This window comes from Pectinophora gossypiella, chromosome 3 (assembly GCF_024362695.1).
Source record: "Pectinophora gossypiella chromosome 3, ilPecGoss1.1, whole genome shotgun sequence".
In the NCBI taxonomy this organism is placed as follows: Eukaryota; Metazoa; Arthropoda; class Insecta; order Lepidoptera; family Gelechiidae; genus Pectinophora; species Pectinophora gossypiella.
In genome coordinates this window covers 17,015,986-17,036,298 of record NC_065406.1, presented here as the reverse complement: position 1 = coordinate 17,036,298, position 20,313 = coordinate 17,015,986, and the positions used below count along the sequence as shown (strand labels likewise).

The window sequence follows — 20,313 nt, the reverse complement described above, 5'->3', positions numbered from 1 at the left end:
ACTCAGAATTATGGTCTGAATTTAGCTTGAAATGCTGTAGGTCATTCAATTCTAACATTAGTACATACATACGTAAACTCACGCCTATTTCCTACCGGGGTAAGCAGAGACTATGGAATTCCTTTTGCTTCGAACCTGACACACTTCTGTTGCTTCCACATTCATCAATCGTTTCATACACGAACGCCGGTTCCGAACCGAAATTACTTAATTATACTGACAGTGGTGCTAATTCCTGTAAATACCATATAATTTTATTTTAAGTTATATCTGTCATCTTCTTATCCGCCGAAAAGGAAAGGGACGGGTAATCGACAAGCATAAAATTTATAGAACACACGTCAATTTTAAGCACAAATCTAAACCAACCGTCTAAAAATTTTACATCAGTCAATAACCCGGCACAGTTGAGCAGACAGCATGTCAAACGGATTGCATACCAGCGACGTACCTTTTTGATTCGGCCGGGTTATTCATTCATTTACTCATTATTCCTAAAATTAAGAGCTGTGAATCATCCGCCCCTTTCCTTTTCGACGGATATGAAAATGACGGATATAACTTAAAATAAAATTAGGCGGTGTCTGCAGGAATCGGGGCCATTAACCGACTATTGCTCATCAATGTGAATTTTAGCAAAATAATGCTAATTTACAGTTTTCCAATCACACAAAATATAATTTAATCGGTCATGTGGACAGCCACATCAATGTTCGCCAAATTCATTATAGATTAATGATTTATTTTTATTGAGCACGTATTTGTTATTTCTCCTACACTGCTGCATTGATTTTAGTCGTGCGATAAAAACATACAATGTATGTAAAATTTGATGACTCACAGAATTTTGAGACAAATACATACATACATAAACTCACGTCCCTAATCCCTAATGGGGTGGGCAGAGCCACAAGTAATCAAAGACAACTTGCAGCCACTGTTGATACGATGTCGTAAGCTGGATAATGATGAACCTTATAGTAATGAGGGATATCGCCCATAACATTAGTCCATCATGTTAGAGGACACAATCCCTCTGTCGGTTTTCACGACATGCCCGGGAAGACAAGCAGCTGAAAGCTCGGTGACATATTTCATCTTGCAATGGATGTACCTCTGACTACTGGGATATAGTTGTGAGCTGATATTATGTCATTGAACTCATCGGAGTGTCCCTTCTACTTCATCAGCCCATTAACGTCCCCACTGCTGGGGCACGGGCCTTCCCTATGGATGATTAGGGAGATCGGGCCTTAAACCATCACGCGGGCCCAGTGCCGATTGATGGTTATTAACGACTGCTAATGCAACCGGGACCAACGACTTAACGTGCCTTCCGAAGCACGGAGGAGCTCGAGATGAAAACTTTTTTTTGTGGTCACCCATCCTATGACCGGCCTTTGCGAAAGTTGCTTAACTTCAACAATCGCGGACCGAGCGCGTTAACCGCTGCGCCACCGAGCTCCTCGTCCCTTTTACACGTTACTTTATTATTTATTCTATGACATAATCTCCGCTGACAAATACAGTTCGCAGTAACAATGCTCCCGCATCAAGTGCGCCACTACCAACTCTACCGAGCCGTGTTATAACGGCACTGAATAGAAATAATGCACTGCAATAATTAAACTTCGTGCTGCTTTACTACTTGTCAGAGCTGCTATGTCACATATGAAATGTAAGCAGATTTAATACGTATAAGGATATCACTGAAACGGTCAGCAAAAAAATATTTTGTCGTCATATGAAATAAATTGATTTGCATCTGGTGGTTAGTAAGGGCTCTAGCTAGAACATCACCGATTGCGAAATTGGTCGGTGTACTGCGGAACGGAAGGCGATTGGGGCAACCACCGTTCTACACGCCCTATCTATGGAGTAATGGCGATTACTCCACCGACAAGAGCGCAGCTCTTAAATAAAGAGAGAGAGGGTTAGTAAGAAATATGATTTAGTCAGGAAAAAAAAATACCAGAAAGTTAAGTATCTACATGAGGTACTTTTGAGATAATATTTATGACGTTTGTACAGCTTTAACGTGATAATTATTAAAAAATAATATAATTGTTTCTTGACATTTGAAACACATTATGTATAGAATTACAACGCTACCTATTTTACTTCTCTATATTTTGATCAGAATAATAATGAGTGGAAAATGTAATTGTGCTTAGGTGTAATATAAAGGGTCATAATTTATACCCAAAAACAAAGATATAAGATGCATTATGTCTATTATCCATGAAATTAGAAGGTTAAAGAAGAAACTAGGTACAACGCCGCTTATATTGGAGTTGAATTGCATCTAATGGTCAGCAAGAAACGTGTATTGGCCAGTAAACTAAGTAACTTGAGCTTCTACTCACCCGTTATCGCCATTGTGGCATTGTAGGACTGGGTTGTCACTCACAAGTAACTTTTTTTTAACGTGTCTTATTGAATTTGTAGATTTGACGGAGATGGCATTAACTACTTGGCAAATGGGGAGCGCTGAAGGCTCTCACCCGGTACAACGTTTAAGACAACAGGCCTGAGGGTGCCTAGTTGGGCGCGAACACTCACAAGTAACATAACCTACTCGGCTATTCGACCGGGAGCTCACTTTAAAAGAAAGAAAGAAAGAAAGAAAGAAAGAAAGAAAGAAAGAAAGAAAAAAAGAAAGAAAGAAAGAAAGAAAGAAAGAAAGAAAGAAAGAAAGAAAGAAAGAAAGAAAGAAAGAAAGAAAGAAAGAAAGAAAGAAAGAAACCTATACCGACGGTGTCGGAATACTCACTGCACTCGCATCCGTTACCCGTTATTTAATATAGGTCTGTAGAAAGACGACCCTTGATAACCCTTGCTGATAACCCTTGATTTAGTTGCTGATTTAGTTATTTGCATGTTATAATCTTCATAACTAAAAATGTTGACCTAATGCTAAATGAGGTACAGTCATGAGCAATATAACGTGCCCACTTTAGGACTCTGTCGCACTATTATTATTATTATTATTTGAAAGTTGTGAGGGCCGGACCGGATGCAGCCCGCAAGGTCACTGCAACCTTGACAGATCTATTGTGACCTTAAATCCCTACATTTAAATATCCTCCTCTAGACCGATCCGTTCGAATAGATCCAACGTCTTTTTGGGAGAAAGCTCCATGACTTCCTGGGGGTCCATTATGTGGCCCCCAAGTGTACGGCTTCTACTATGTATGAGAGCCTCACAGCTGCATAGCAGATGTAGTGGCGTCTCATCTTCCCCTAAGCAGAATTTGCATAGAGGAGACTCAGTCAGCTCCATTCTGTGTAGGTGCTTATTGAGTCTACAATGCCCTGTGAGGGCCCGTATCAACAACCTAACCTGCCCCCTCTCTGTCGCACTAACATATTGACATTTAGTGAGACTTACAGTTCAATTTGTCAAAAAAGTGGTACATGGTACCAAAGTGTATACATATTACCTAATGCTCGTGACCGTACAGTTTGCAGTCAGCATTTTTAAAGTGAATAAATGAATTATGACCAAATGTTGCAGCTCGAAAAAAAACAATAATTATTCAGCTGATTTTCTTTGCTGACCAAATATTAAAGAAAAAAACCAATTAACTTTGCTTTTTACTATGTCACGTAATGTAAGCCAGTACATATATGTGGCGATACTTTATTTAAGTATCTCTAAGTGAAAACTTTGATACTGAACGCGGTCTTTGGCGAGTTTGTAAGCTTGTATGTCAGCAAAGATTATGTCGGAGAAGTGTACCCGTATTCTCGGTTGGCCTCCGTGGTCTAGTGGTTAGAGCGTTAGGCTCACGATCTGGAGGTCCGGGTTCGATTCCCGATGGGGACATTGTCGAAATCACTTTGTGAGACTGTCCTTTGTTTGGTAAGGACTTTTCAGGCTTGAATCACCTGATTGTCCGAAAAAGTAAGATGATTCCGTGCTTCGGAGGGCACGTTAAGCCGTTGGTCCCGGCTATTAGCTGTAAAAACACCTCCACCAATCCGCATTGGAGCAGCGTGCTGGAGTATGCTCCATACCCCCTCCGGTTGATTGAGGGGAGGCCTGTGCCCAGCAGTGGGACGTATATAGGCTGTTGATGATGATGATGATGATTCTCGGTTGGCATGTAGCATAATATGTTACTTACTTGTTGTTGTTTCTATCTCACTATGAAACTCCTTTCACATTACACTCGTTAACAGCTTAGAACTAAATGCTCTAACATTCTGTCGCAATAAATTATCTATTTTAATTAAAACAGACACTGACTATTCCAGTGTTTTTCGAAACTATTTCACGTTATTGTAAATTCCTCTCTGAAAGTTAATAAAGCATTTTTACAATGGTGAAAATAGTGCACTGAAAAGCAAAACTAAATATCTAGGAAAAACACAGGGACAACAGAAAAATAATTAAGAACGTTGTTTGTGTATTTGAAATGGGACCACGCCCGAAAGATTATCTTTTAGCTGCAAAACGTTACGTTTTGTTTGTTAATTTCGGAAATGTTCCAGCGGAATTATCTCAAACGGAAATGTTTTATGCATTAAATTCGTTTGTTCATATGTGTACGTAATTCTCAGAAACACTGCTTTGTTGTATCGGGATTTTGTAACTAATAAAGCTCTCTAGAATTCAGTTTGACAAGCGTTCTTCTTTGCAATAGCATCATCATCATCATCACCAGCCCATTAACGTCCCCATTGCTGGGGCACGGGCCTTCCCTATGGATATATACGGAGATCGGGCCTTAAAAATCATCACGCGGGCCCAGTGCGGATTGATGGTTATTAACGACTAATAATGCAGCCGGGACCAACGGCTTAATGTACCTTCCGAATTTGCAATATACTAAATACTTTCTTTCTTTCAATATCATTAAAAGGTAACTCTCTGCCCCGCACCAATTTGTATCGGCCGCCGGTCACCCTCTCTGGGTATTACTTTAGTCTAAAATGGTCGTGAGTGGCAGAGGAGTAAGGGAGAGAGCGCGGTATATCTGTCTCGCTCGCACTTAATGATATGTTTGTATGGAGTTTCCGGGGTATGGCAGTAGCATCTATGTTTTGCATAAAATTCAAAAATATCTTTTAAGTAGGTAACCAACGTCTCATTCGTTAAAACTACTGCAGTTTCTAACAACCTGTATAGCCGGGGAAAAGAAGCTGCAAGGAAAAGCTCGGCAGAGGGCCCTAGATGTTTTTTTTTAAAATAACATAAAATATTGTTGTACAATTTAGTAATTTGACTGCCTAATATCAGTTCCCAAACAGTTAAACCCGTACACTCATATCTTCTAAATAATTACTAACCTTATCTCTTCTATCGTGTGGGTTGCGAGTTGAATTACCAACCCCATCAACCCTGGTGTCAGGGTTACTATTGAGCCGCCAAAGGCACCTGACATGGCTTATGTATCGACTACTTACTTACATCAGTAAGTAGTAACCGGGACCAACGGCTTAACGTGCCTTCCGAAGCATGGATCATCTTACTTTCGGACAATCAGGTGATCAGCCTGTAATGTCCTAACCAAACTAGGGACCACGAAGTAATTTTTGTGACATGTCCCCACCGGGAATCGAACCCAGGCTTAGTCTATCGCTCGTAACGAATTCCGCCGCTTTAATTTGCAACGAAAAATACTTAATAATAATAGTTTTTCAAAGCAATTGTGTCGCTTGCATACATTATGTTGGAATGACGTTCAAATTGTCACAAAGGCAACGTTGCGCTAAACGGTGGTGGCACAGATTCAAAAGCTAAATTAAAAACTGCTAAAATGAATGCAACTTAAGCACAGCGCCATCTAGCGTTGCAGAATGGAACCGAGGGAGAGAGAGGCAAGTACTCGTTTCCGCAGCAAATCACGAACCGGACGCAAATACAGTTTTCGCAATTTTCCCTCGCAACACCTGAGGGTCTTTTTTGTCCCGGCGAAATTTCACCTGTTGAATTTTTGTTAAGTTGTTCCGGTTATATTTTCGCGCTACGTTTTATTTGCATTCGTAAAGATAAGTTTACGCCACCGAATTTTAAAGGAGCATCGTAATTTTGCGTTTCAGTATCGTGTGGCAGCAATTTTTTGTCAAAATTTTCTCGAATGAGTAAATTTCAGTTACATCAGGATTTTTGCCATTTAGAATCTTTAGTTATTGCGAATTGAAATTAATATAAATCACTATTTTATTAGATTATTTGAAAAAATAAATCGACTCTAGTTGGCCGATAGCGATAAGCGCCGAATGAGGGAAATCGTCGACCACGCCGGCGGGGTCAGTGTCGGGGTGCGTTATAAAAGGCGATGCACTTCTGTTTATTAATTTAAAGTAAGCAGCGTGGTGGAGTATGCTCCATACCCCCTCCGGTTGATTGAGGGGAGACCTGTGCCCAGCAGTGGGACGTATATAGGCAGTTTATGTAAGTGGGTGTGTACATCAAGCAGGCAACATTTTATTGATCTCTCCAAACTCGCCTCGCCTTGTTAATTATTATCAAAACTTCACATACACGCTCTACGAGTTCATCAAGCGTTAGAACATTTAGCACTCCATTCAAAAATCATAACCAACTTGTTCCTGGTACTGCTATTAATGTTGCTTCGACTAATTACTTCGTTGCTCACATCATGGCAGTGCAAACTATCTTCATAGAAAGCTGCAAAGAACTTGTATGCATACGGTCACAAGCAAGCAATACATGGTATTAGTGACATCGTAACGAAAACTTTGAGGGACAATTCAGGCCATGATTCTGAGCTTATATCAAGTGCAATTTTCCGTCGCAAATGTATGGAACAGAAAATATTTTAAAAAGGCACTAAAATTTTCTTGAATTTCGAACATCCGTCTTGCTTTTTTGTAATTGTTTTGTGGAAATTTGATATGATGTTATTGTCTTGTTTTTGTATGTAACGCCCTTTTAAAATAATTTCTATTCTATTCTTTATATTGTAAATTTTCCACAGGAAAATAATATATTTCATATCAACTCAGAATCATGGTCTGAATCATCCTCCTCAGTATTTGTTACGATGTCACTAACACCATACCTAATTGCATGGCTACTTGTATGGGGTGTAAGTGATGTCGTAACAAATACTGAGGGGGATGATTTAGCTCATTATTCTGAGTTAATATCGAGTGAAATTTTCCATCGCAAAAGTATAGAATTGAAAATAATTTAATAAACATAAAAAATGTTAGTGTCTGTGTGTGTTTTATGCGCCCACCCTCAGTGTACATAAGTCCCAACATTAATTTAAACTCATAAAGTTGAGTTAAGTGACTTGGAGCCCAAACCGAGATTCGAATCCGTAACACTATTTACGTAAGTCACGCATTCTCCGCACAAGATTATCAAGGATACCCTAAACTCTAAACAAGCTACACACACCGTAATACGAAGTTGGAGTAAAAATCCTTTGCCCTTTAATCGATGGGATCCTTTTTGACAGAGAAGGATTAAACGGAGGGTTCCTATACGGTAAAAGAGACAAATTTGTCACGTCAACCTTTTTTGACTCCAGTTCTATCCAAGTTTCAGACTTGGGTTGTTTTATTCAGAATTTAAGTCGCTTTTCGTATGTGAATTGGTGTGTTTGTAATCCTTTCGCAGTAGTTAGGTTTGTTGGACGTAATCTCTTTTAGACAAATACACTTTTTTTAAAGAATCCTAATTCAAAAATGTTACATTGACCTTCAACAAGTTTATTCATGATATTCTACCGTGCGGGTTGTGAGGTGCAGTACCAACCTCATCAATCCTGGTGTCAGGGTTACTATTGAGCCACCAAAGGCCTCATGGCTCATGTAACGACTACTTACTGGCATCAGTAAGTAGTAACCGGGACCAACGGTTTAACGTGCCTTCTGAATCACGGATCATCTTACTTTCGGACAATCAGGTGATCAGCCTGTAATGTCCTAACCAAACTAGGGACCACAAAGTAATTTTTGTGATATGTCCCAACTGGGAATTGAACCCAGGACCTCCGAATCGTGAGCCCAACGCTCAACCACTGGACCACGGAGGTCGTTTATATTCATGATAATTACGTTGAAATGATTCCGATTCTGTTTCAATTAAAAAGTTGCGTTTATCTGCTTATCGACCAAAACATGTCGTTAAAGTCACCTAAAGCAGCCCTTTCCCAACTTAATTAGACATTGGTGTCTGTTCGGATGCATACATACTTAACCTAATTTTAGTTCGACGACTTGAAAACTGGTGCCGTCTTTCACTTACAATACGTGTAAGAGAGAGACAGATATAGTTTTAGTCCTGTCAAATTAAGTTAAGATTAAGTTGGTCGCCCGAATCAGCACCATTGTTAGTCATCCCGTGATCTGTCGAAATATTGTGAGTCTTATATTCCTGATCTAACGCGGTAAGAAGACGGTATTATTTGTTTTGAGATGGACTATCTGCTATTGTTCTTTTTGCAACTTGTGGCATACTAATCTTATTGTATGTAGGTACATAGATGTAGTGTAATTGAACTGACTGTCAAATCCTTAGATAAGAGTTCAATGCTCGATTATTTTTGCGAATAACACAGGACGTAAGCCTTTAAAACATTCTCTCACACACACAAACTTTTACGTTAGAAAAATACATTCATTTTCTGCGATATGAAAAAGTTGACAAATTGTCTGATCGAAAAAGTTGCGGGTTTGGCTTCGGAGTGTGTTTGATTGGTTCCTTTGCCTCCGATACCTCTGATAACTTGTCGGGCTATCATTATTATTGCTTTATCAGAAACAACTCTCTCGAGTCTTCATCAATTCAAATTCTCGTGGATCAACAACTCAAATTCCATACACCCGCAACACACTCTCATACACAACACATAGTATACATTTTTATGTTTGGGGTTTCTATTCAAGAGAACTTTAATTTTATTAAAATTTTACACTTTATTACACTGATTTAATGAATAAAGAAAAGGAGGGAGAAGGAGAGAGAGATAGAAACTCAAAGTTTCCCCTACGAAATGCATGAAACTAAAGCTAAAAATGGCGATATGTTTAGATTGTCTTGATTTAGGAGTTCGATTTTTTGCAGCTCAATTGCAGACATAAGTATGTATTTTATGTTAAATTCAAAGTTATTACAATCTCCAGGGAAAAAGTCTCTTGACAGACAGACAGACGGACAACAAAGTGATCCTAAAGGGTTCCGGGGTTCCTTTTCAGGTTCGGAACCCTAAAATGACCTATTTGTTTGTTTATAATATTAGGAGTATCGAGGTATAATAGGATAGCGAATATTACAAAGCCTACAAGTCAGCATAGAGATGTTACGTCATGATTTGCATCGCAATGTTTGCCGTCAACTAGCTTTGTTTGCTGCAAGGCTATCTGCTGTACAAACACACTAGAGTTGTACTGCCGCTGAAGTTTGTGTAAACATGATACTATACGTATTTATACAACTGTCTTGTCAATAATATATAATTAACTTTTTGTCAATATGTTTCTCCTAAAAAATCCTAAAATATTAATAATCCTTAATTCTACAGAAGATTAAAGAGAAGGCGAACGTCGTGTCGCATAAAGAAGTCAAAGAATTGACAGACAAGTCTGGAGATTAATGATGATTCCTCTTCTAACGTACGATGTACCTTTGATCACAGCTACTGCTTCCTGATTTAAAGTACATAATCGTTATATGAGCCATGTCAGGAGCCTTTTCCGGCTCCATTGCGGCTCAATGGCTGAGGTTGGTAGAACCACAAAGTCTACACGATAGATTAAGGTTTTTATTGTATTGGCCTTTGTAGCCTAAAATAACTGGTTTTTATCCAATAGCCTAATATAAATTATTATCATTATATTTATCGTGCTTCGGGCGGCACGTTAAGCCGTTGGCCCCGCCTATAAGCCGTAAAAATATAACCAACCCGCAGTGGAGCAGCGTGGTGGAGTATGGTCCATACCTCCAGTTCATTGAGGGGAGGCCTGTGCCCAACAGTTCACACACAGATAGAACAGTAGGTATAGGCTATTTATGTTGTGTTATTATTATCATTAACGTATATTTCTTACCGAAAACAACACGTTGACGTCAAAGCCCGCTGAATTCCTTATTTAAAGTTCTCAAAGCGACGGGTGCCGTGTAAGCGGGCGAATTTTCCCGCTTCTGCGATGTCGCTGACAAAAGCAAAGGCGTGTGCTCGACAGGCTCCCCATAATAACCTGATTGTTCATTATTGTTGAATAACTAAGATAAGTGGATAATTTTAATTCTAAGAAATAAACTTACCCAAACAAAACACAGACCAAGAGGAAAGGTACTTACAGAATTGTTGCATTTGGTTTCTTCTGACTCTGAGGTACTCTGGAAACTGCTAGTTTACTTTCATATTAAGTTTAAAAGGAACAAATAAAATATTACAGACGTTTTCGTTTTAAAAAAATTTTTTTTTTTTTTTTGTTTTTGTTTTCCCCGAAGGGTAAGGCAAAGGGAACTATGCCCATACAGCCATGTCTGACGTATTTTGTTTCTTGATGATTAATGAAATGATGAAAGGTGATGATGATGAAACCTAAGCCCCCACCCTCGGAGTAGACTCCTACTCCGAACCCCAAACGAATTAACTCAAAAGTCCGCATAAACTTTTGAGTTATGAAGCGGCTTCCTGACACGAAGCGAAAATAGGCAGATACACTTTGTTTATTGAATACTCCAATATAATAACACTCGCGAATGTCTTCCGACTAACTTAATGCGATCATTAACCACAAAACACCACTTCGTATTAATTATTTAGATTATTCAATGAAGAAAGCAACTGTCCCGTTCCCGTTTCCCGCCAAAAAGCCCGTTTTAAAAAAAGCTTGTATAGAAACGCGCAATGGCGGCAGTCGAGTCAACTTTTTTACTTCTTTTTTCGTGGCTTGGCGTAGTGGGATTTTTGGCGCGAACCAAAGGAGTTTTTAACAGGGATTCTTTATCGGTGTTCTAACAATTATGTACATTGGAATTTGTACAATTTAGAATTTGAAAGTAATTTTATTATCCGCCGAAAAGGAAAGGGACGGATGATTGACAGCTATTATTTTTAGAATTAATGAGTGAATTAATGAATAACCCAGCCGAATCAAATAGGCATCTCGCTGATAGAAAACCAGTATGACGTTGTCAACTTAGTTCTGAAGAGTTTGGCCAATATAAAATTTTGAGATGGATGTTTAGAGGATGAAAACAATAAGATCAAATGTAGGTGGCAGCAATGTTGACAGTTCTTAATTTTTTTTTTGTTTTGGTTTTCCCCGAAGGGTAAGGCAAAGGGAACTATGCCCATACAGCCATGTCTTACGTATTTAAGACAGTTCTTAATTATTATTTTTTGTTTTGGTTTTCCCCGAAGGGTAAGGCAAAGGGAACTATGCCCATACAGCCATGTCTTACGTATTTTTTTTCTTGATGATTAATGAAATGATGAAAGGTGATGATGATGAAACCTAAGCCCCCACCCTCGGAGTAGACTCCTACTTCGAACCCCAAACGAATTAACTCAAAAGTCCGCATAAACTTTCGAGTTATGAAGCGGCTTCCTGGCACGAAGCGAAAATAGGCAGATACACTTTGTTTATTGAATAATAACACTCGCGAATGTCTCCTGACTAACTAAATGCGATCATTAACAACAAAACACCACTTCGTATTAATTATTTAGATTATTCAATGAAGAAAGCAACTGTCCCGTTCCCGTTTCCCGCCAAAAAGCCTGACAGTTCTTAAATTTTGATAGTTTTCCATACTGTCCAGCTGAAATTCGTGACGAATTTCTATAAAATGTGGAGCAACGTGGAGTATAGCCAGTTGGTAAAAGTTAGTTTTGATTGAAAACAAGTTTTTCTAAGTCTTCTTCTTTCCGATCTTTAGGTAATAAATATAAAACTATGATTTGATTTTGATTTTATAGTAAAACGGTTCGCAAAGGGCTGTAATGTTGCAGTGCCCTTACCGGGTCCATGTTGATACTATAATACTTACTTCTGTATTTTTATAACACCACAATTTGTACGAACACATGGTCGCAATAAAACATTTCTATAAACATGTCAAAATATAACCAAAACAATATGTTTGTTCACTCAAATAGTACAGGGAATGTCAAAATTAAAAAAAAAAAAAACACTTAATAGTAGCGACACCTGATGGGAGAAACAGGCAGTTTTTATCCTCAAATTGTCGTGTGTTCCATTTTTATGCCTGTCTCATAACCCGTCACCTTCCTTTTAGGTAAATAAGAAAATGTCAGGTTTAACTTAAACCTTGTATTATTAGAATTATAATTGTTATTTTTGCATGTTAAAGTAACGTATGTACATACGTACTGCGATCTCAAAGTGAGAGGCAAGCGTTCTACCAACTTATTAATTTTTGAAAAATTAAATTGCATTGTATGTTCTGGAGTCAGCACCAATGTATTTTAGAATAAAAAAAAAAGTTTGTAGCAATCATGTGAAAAAATCTTGTAAAGGATAATAAAGTTAAGGGTCTATTACGATCTGTACTGAGAGTCCATTTCTACGTAAAAGGGTTTCCTAGTCCACGCTTAAGCAGGTTAATATTAAGGAGTTAATCAAATTGTCCCGTGCTTAAATCCTTAATGCATGGGGTCAACCCTTGGTTCTAATTAGGAGGCAGGTGTATTGTAAAACAGAAATAACAATGCTGCTGTAAGTACCTACCTCCGGTGGTTAACGGCCTCCGTGGTCTACTGGTTTGAATCCCGGTGGAGACTTCTCCCAAAAATCACTTTGTGAGCCCTGTATTGTTAAGGAAAATACAGGCTAAATCCACGCGGACGAAGTTGCGGGCAGCCGCCAGTAGGTAATAATATTATTGACTTCCTGTCCAAAAAGACGATGTAAAAGTAAGGGTCAATACGATTGTAAGGTCTCAAGCTTTACTTGGTGTAATCCTGAAACATCCACCGCAAGCCTTTCTTATCCCACCGAGTTTATATTGCTTGAACCCAATTTATCACGACCCCTGACACGAGGTTTTGTCTATCTATTGTCAATTTCACCGTCATAAGGAACGGGTCCAAGTAAAATTGCTAGGTTCCTAATATCGTCAAAATAAACTAACAATTGAGCGTCCTTTGTAACTGGCTATAGTGAACTTAAAACTTTGATCTGTTCAAATGGTTTGAACTCATCCTTGTCTTTGATTAGTTTAGCAGTTGAGAAACTAGGTAGGCATAGATTTAAATTGTGGATTTAGGCTAGAAGAGACGGTGATACTACTATTGGTCTAACAGAAATATAGGGTGAGGTGTGGGTACTTAGTTCATCTTGCGATACATGCATCTCTTACTACCCCATAATCATGAGCTTACATGAGACTGTCTTTTGTTTGACTTGGACATCGCCTGGTTGTCTGAAAAAGTAAGATGATTATGTGCTTCAGAAGGCAGGTTAAGTCGTTGGTCCCGGGCTACTAGACCAAACATCTCTGACAACTCGCATGGAGCAGCGTGGTGGAGCGTGCACCGTACTCCCGGTTAACTGAGGGGATGCCTGTGCCCAACATTAAGACGTATATAGGCTATTTATTTTTAACACGTTTCTTGAAGAAATCTCCTTTAGCTGACCGTAAAAAAGAGTAAACGAGAGAGAGAGGGACCGAGAAAGAGAGAGAGAGAGAGTATTCTAAATTACTAATCGCGGAAACTTTTTGCGGAACCTAATTTGAATGCTGATGCGATATTCCCATTTATAAAATTAATAATCAGATAATACCCAAGATTGCGGTTACTTGATGTATCCTTACGAGCCTTACTTAAGGGAATTAGGTGATTTCATTTTTGGTCTGTTGTTAATTTGCGCGCCATTGTATTAATTTTAGGTTTTTAAAACAATTGCTTACACCTGATGCGGTCGAGATTTCCAGAGAAAAAATGGGATGAGGAATTAAAAAGGACATTCGGTCTTACGACTAAGAGCCCTATCTACTACTACTGCTAGGACACCATGGTGTCGTTCATTGCATAACTGTCACCTAATCTAGTGTCATGTTGGTAGCATATCCAACGAGGCGAGATATTTTGTTAGTAAGACTGAATAAGCTGCCAGACTGTAAAATAAACAGCCTACTCGTACATCATCATCATCATCATCAGCCCATTAACGTCCCCACTGTTGGGGCACGGGCCTTCCCTACTCGTACATACGCCATCTGTATACGCAAATATAATTCCAAATTCAAATTCAAAAACATTTTTATTCAATAGGTATCATAATTATTACACTTACCAACATGTTTTCTGTATTATTATTTTTCTAAACATTTGAATGTATGTTTTGAGTAAATAAATATTTTGATTTATTCATTTTACTTTTAATCATCATTTTTACATATTTATTGCGTTATATTAATTTTGGGTTTTTAAAACGATTGTTTAATTATTTTGCGGCCGACATTTCCAAATTTAATTGTTAACAGTGGGGTTAGGAATTTAAAAGGGCATTCGGTTATGACTTTAAGTGCGTGTTGTACCGTTTGATCACTAAGAGCCCTATCTCTTCTACTACTGCTAGGGCACATGGTATCGCGACCATTGTATAAACGTCACTTAATCTGGTGTCATGTTGGTAGCATATCCAACGAGACGAGATATTTTGTTGGTAAGACTGAATTAGCTGTCAGACTATAAAATGAACAGCCTACGTACGCCATCTGTATACGCAAATATAATTCCAAATTCAAATTCAAAAACAATTTTATTACGTAGGTAACATAGTTACACTTTGAATCGTCATTTTTTTCATAACGAACGTCTCATCCGCCTAAAACTACTGCAGCTTCTCACAACCTGTATAGTCGGGGAAAAGAAGCTGCAAAAAATCTCGGCACAGGGCTCTAGAGGTTGTTCAAATACTAAAAGAACAATTACACGTACAGGGTGTAACTTGATCTAAAATAAGATGGTGTTTACATGAATAATCATCAATGTGTGACTAACTTCACACATTTATTTTTATTTATTTTATTGATTTTATGGCTAATAAATCGTGTGCGTCAAGCTAGCGGCCTCAAAAAAAAAATGGGCACGAAAAAATAATTTGTCCATACCAAAAAATAGTACTCTTATTGAAAAAAATAGTACCTGTTGTAAAAAAATTAGTACCATCACGGTTCTGGATTTAAAGCCATGTTTTATTGCACTTGCTAGCTTGACGGTGAGCGAAATTTGGCGAGAGTTAACGACAAGGTCTTTCGCTTTGATTTAAACGCCAAAAAATAGTACCGAAATAGTACTTACCCCCTGCAAAATACCGAAATAAGTACTTCAACGGTTCCAAAGTTATAAAGGCAGTTCTTTGATCCCGCTGGCTTGACGTTTTGAAAATACCTATTATCTAGGGAACGCTTGCATACTTCAGTATGTAACTAATTTCAATAAACTCGTATGAAATAGTACTTCCTACCATCATAATTTTGATCCGATTCTCTTTCTAGAAATATGTTAAAAAATCATCATAACCTATGCCATACATTTGTTGTTGATACAGTCACGTAGACAATTACATAACCTCACAATTTATTCGTAAGTATTGCCATCGCCAGTATTGCCATTTTGGAGGTCTACCCTACCATTTCTTTGCACTTCAGAGTGTTGCTATTACAAAAAATTGCTATTGCATACACCCATATGCAATAATTTTAATAGAAAATGGCTGCATGGGTCTAGTTCTTATTGAAAACAATCTGTGATTTTAATACATCATAATACATTTTTAATCTGCTGTTTTATTTTATAATTTATACCTTCATGTTCAATTTGTTACGGATCGAAGTGTTTGTTAATAAACAATTTGCAGTATTTGTAGAATAACTCAAAGAGTTTCAACAATGATATTACTTTCATCTGACAACCCTGGCACTTCACCAATTTTTACCCAAAAATGGGGAAAAAATACTAAAATCTGACAACATTCTTCTTGAGCATGTGTAATAATTTTGTTCGCGACTGTACCTGTCTTGATAAATGTATGACATAGGTTATAATGACTTTTTGACATATTTCTACAAAGAGAATCAGGTCCAAATTATGATGGTAGGGAGTACTATTTCATACGAGTTTATTGACATTAGTTACAAACTGAAGTATGCAAGCGTTCCCTAGATAATAGGTATTTTCAAAACGTCAAGCCAGCGGGATCAAAGAACTGCCTTTATAACTTTGGAACCGTTGAAGTACTCATTTCGGTATTTTGCAGGGGGTAAGTACTATTTCGGTACTATTTTTTGGCGTTTAAATCAAAGCGAAAGACCTTGTCGTTAACTCTCGCCAAATTTCGCTCACCGTCAAGCTAGCAAGTGCAATAAAACATGGCTATAAATCCAGAACCGTGAAGGTACTAATTTTTTTACAACAGGTACTATTTTTTTCAATAAGAGTACTATTTTTTGGTATGGTCAAATTATTTTTTCGTGCCCATTTTTTTTTTGAGGCCGCTAGCTTGACGCACACAATAAATCAATATTCAGATACAATACTTTTTTAATAAAGTAGGGTTCTGTTTTCGAATTTATGTTTAGATTACAAAATGATTATCACATGTTCAGCGGTGAAGGAAAACATTGTGACGAAAAATTTTCCCGAGAAATGCGTTTCTGAAGTATGTGACCCAAGCTGTATTGGGCTGGTTTTCCCTCCGCGGGTTCGAAGGTCAGACAGGTAGTCGCTTCTGTAAAAAACTGGATCTGTCAAATCTTTAGGTTAGGTAAGCGGACCACGTGAGAAACGGGATAACTCTAGGAAGACGATGATGATGAAAGAATAAATTCCATTATTCGGCGGTAATGCCTAGGTAGGTATGTGCGTCCATTAGCAAAGGATTCGCCCAATCTTTTCCACTCTTCTTTGCATATAGCCGTCTCGTTCAGGTTCTGCTGGCCATTCTGACGAATTCGTCCTACCAGCGTCGGAATGGTCTTCCTCTTTCTTCTATATAGTATGCGGTGATGCATTTGCTCCATTTGTTCTGACACATAACGTGATATAATTAACACGCCACAAAGTACGAGTTTTAACAACTTTTTCACTGTAAAAATAGAGGTGTTACCACGTAGACTGGCGACGGACAAATTACTATTTTCATATTTCATGAGTTTGCACTTTTCACCTAATTAGGTTTTTATAGTTAACTCTGAAGTCTGTGTAAGCTATATTATAGCGAGTGAATAGGCTTTTTGATTCAAAATAGATATTTTGCTTTCGATCAACATTATAAATAAAATCCATCCCCTGGTAGGTGCGGCTTCCGAGTTCATCCCGCTCAGGGACGGTACTGAAAACTATCGGCGTCCGGAATCGGCAATTTTTACATAACGAACGTCTCATCCGTCTAAAACTACTGCAGCTTCTCACAACCTGTATAGCCGGGGAAAAGAAGCTGCAAGAAAAACTTCGGCACGGGGCCCTAGAACTTCTTTGAAAAAAATATCAAAGGATATCAAAGTATTACAAATGATGAGTATTGCAAAACTTATGCAGTACTTTCCCAATTAACGTATTGCACAATACTATTGTTCCGTCTCCTAACAAACTATCTCTATTAAACTAAAAGCACCAGATAACAACACTTAATTCGCTTTTTACTCCGAAGCTTGAAAAGCTAAAACGCTTTTCTGTTGCGAACCATTATTTAGTATTAAGCTAGTTTAAAATAAAGTAAGGTTCTTAAAAGGATTCCCGTCTTCAGCCTTGGGATGAAGAGAGTTGCATTAGAGTCCTTTAGAATTGTACTTTTGTTGTAAAAGGAGGAAAAAGGTTCGTAGGTCAGTTGTAATTGTAAATTGATACTACTCTCGTGTGGGTTATGATGACCGTCTAGCTAAATGCTTGAGCCTATTTGCCGTAGTCAGAGTGATTATTGCGGCGCCAAAAGTCCCCGACATGGCTTTTGTAACGACTATACAGGATGTTAGTGACATCGTAACGAAAATTTTGATGGATGAGGGATTATTAAAAAAAAACTCGAAAGTTTCATGAACTTGTTATGAACTCAGAATCATGGACTGAATCATCTTCTTCAGTATTCGTTACGATGTCACTAGCACCTTGCATACTTGCCGTTGACCGTTTAGCATTTTTTAGAGTTATCTATCTTAGGGTTGTAGGTCGATAACGACGTTGTAGAATATAAAATATAGTCATTCCACAGGACGCTTGACTCCGTTGCGACGTCGTCATAGCACTCCGTAGTACACCACCTTCTCCCGCCGCGCATTCTAAATATGAATTTGAGAGTCCGGTCCCTTCCGATGTAGAATCGGAGCAATAACGCCCTTCCATAAAGGCAACTGACCTCAAAATAACCGAAGGGACAGTACCGTCACGCATCATATAACAAAAACAGCACACAGCAATAAAACAACAAAAACAATTGGCCAACATTCTACACATTCTAAGAACACAGCTTGCCGCAAAGCTACGACAAAAAAAAATCAAAACTAGCACAGTACCGCGCCGGTATCGAGCGATATATCATAAGCGCAGACAGTGGAACGGCTAGCGAAGGTTTTATTTTACTTCGCAACGAATTTATCGTTTCCCACTTCCGGAACGATATTTGTGGCCCGCTCTATCTGTACCGGTATTTACCGATGTTTATCGGTAAAATGTTAATGGGTTGTGAACTATCCGCGGGAGTCCGTTTGAATTAGTGCTTGTAATAACTCTTTTTGTGAATGGGGTTGGAGAAAATGGATTTTGTCGCTGGGAAACGAGTTTGAATTCATATTTGGATCGTAGATAGTAAGTAACATGACATCAAACATGAATTCAAACTCAATATAAACTGTTGATATCGCGTGGTATACAAGATTTGTGCCCCTTGAGACTTAAACAGAGCCGGCGAAGAGTGGGTGTTTAATTAATTATAGATTTTCACCTACCCCTTCGCGGATACAGGCGTGATGCTGTTGTCTTGTTGTGAAAGGAGAATGGGCGAATCTGGTCCAAGAACCTCCACTGATGAGACTTATATGTAATGAAAGCTTATGCTTTCCCTATGAATCTGGCAAAGTACTATCAGATTCTGTCCCGGGGTTCTTTTTTTACGGCCATGTTTGTCCTGGCTAAAAATGTGATAAAATACAGTGGGAGCTAAAATCGGCTCAAGATTTGTTGCTGGATAACAAAGTCTACATAAATAATTATGTATCATATTGTATATCATTTTAAAGAGGATCTTTTCCAGAATCCGAAACATAAAAAAAAACAAAAAAAAATCTTTTTGTAAGCGAATTATAGTCAATTTATATCTGCAGCGCCATTGTTTCTCGGTAGCTAAGTTCAAGTTTCATGCCTTTTACCCCTTCCAAAAGTATCTTACCGATTTTTTTATATTGCTTCCGGAATTTGATCTGAGTGATAATAACAAGAAAAATAAATAAACACCTCTCCGATAGAGACCGGCTAAGCTATTGCCTATTGCAAGAAATCGTCATCATTAGCAAGTCATTACGGTATTGCATATTATAAGCTTATCAGCAACTTGGAACTTGGTCCAAGAACCTCCACTGGTGAGACTTGCATGTAATGATAGCTTATACTTGTCCTATGATTCTGGCAAAGTTCTATCAAACTCTGTCCTAGGGTTTTTTTACGGCCATGTTTGTCCTGAGTGTACAGTAGTGGACTGCAAAATCACCTCAGGATTTGTTGTCGAAAAACTATTTAACTAAGTCTATATACATAATTATATATCATAATGTATATCAATTTTAAAGGGAAAGGTTATCAGAATCAGAAACACAAATAAAAAAAAATGCATTATGTAAACGACTTTTAGCCAACTCACGTCCGTAGCACCATTTTTCTCAGCAGCTACGTACGAGTTTCGCGCCTTCCAACCTTTCCAAAGAAGCCCAATCATTTTTTCCTTCTTCTGATATTACATTCTTAACCTGACAAGTGACAACAAAGAAAAAAAAAAAAAAATAGGTACCATTCCGATAGAGGCCGCGTAAGCTATGGACCTATTGCAAGATAACGTACTCAAAGGCTAGTCATTATAATCCAACAGACGTAACATGATTAGAATGCGGCGGGACGGAAATGTAGTACATCGCCTTATGCGAAAGAGACGAAATATGTGTCTCTTTAACACTAACAGCAATACAACTATACAGCTTAGTACGAGAGAAACAAGAAATAAGTCATTCTAATCAAGATGCAATACAATGACTCTATTGTATACAAAAGAAACACATTAAACAAGTTCAGGCAATAACTGGTGCAAAAGGCGGCTTTATTGCCAAGGTAGCAATTACTACCAGGCAACCTTACGTTTACGATA

The 20,313-nt window shown here is 38.2% G+C and overlaps 1 protein-coding gene across 7 annotated transcripts in view; it reads right to left on the bottom strand.

Annotated features, from left to right (window-relative positions):
* Nucleotides 1-20,313, bottom strand: part of LOC126382075 (neuroligin-4, Y-linked) — a 240,916-nt gene that overhangs the window by 195,988 nt on the left and 24,615 nt on the right. For 6 of the 7 annotated variants that reach the window (XM_050031791.1, XM_050031798.1, XM_050031793.1 and 3 more), the window contains exon 1: nt 2,367-2,758. The exons of the other annotated variant lie outside the window; for it this stretch is intronic. The gene's annotated coding sequence lies outside the window, so the exon portion shown is untranslated. Of the gene's footprint in view, nt 1-2,366; nt 2,759-20,313 lie in introns of those variants that run through there. 7 annotated transcript variants of the gene reach the window in all.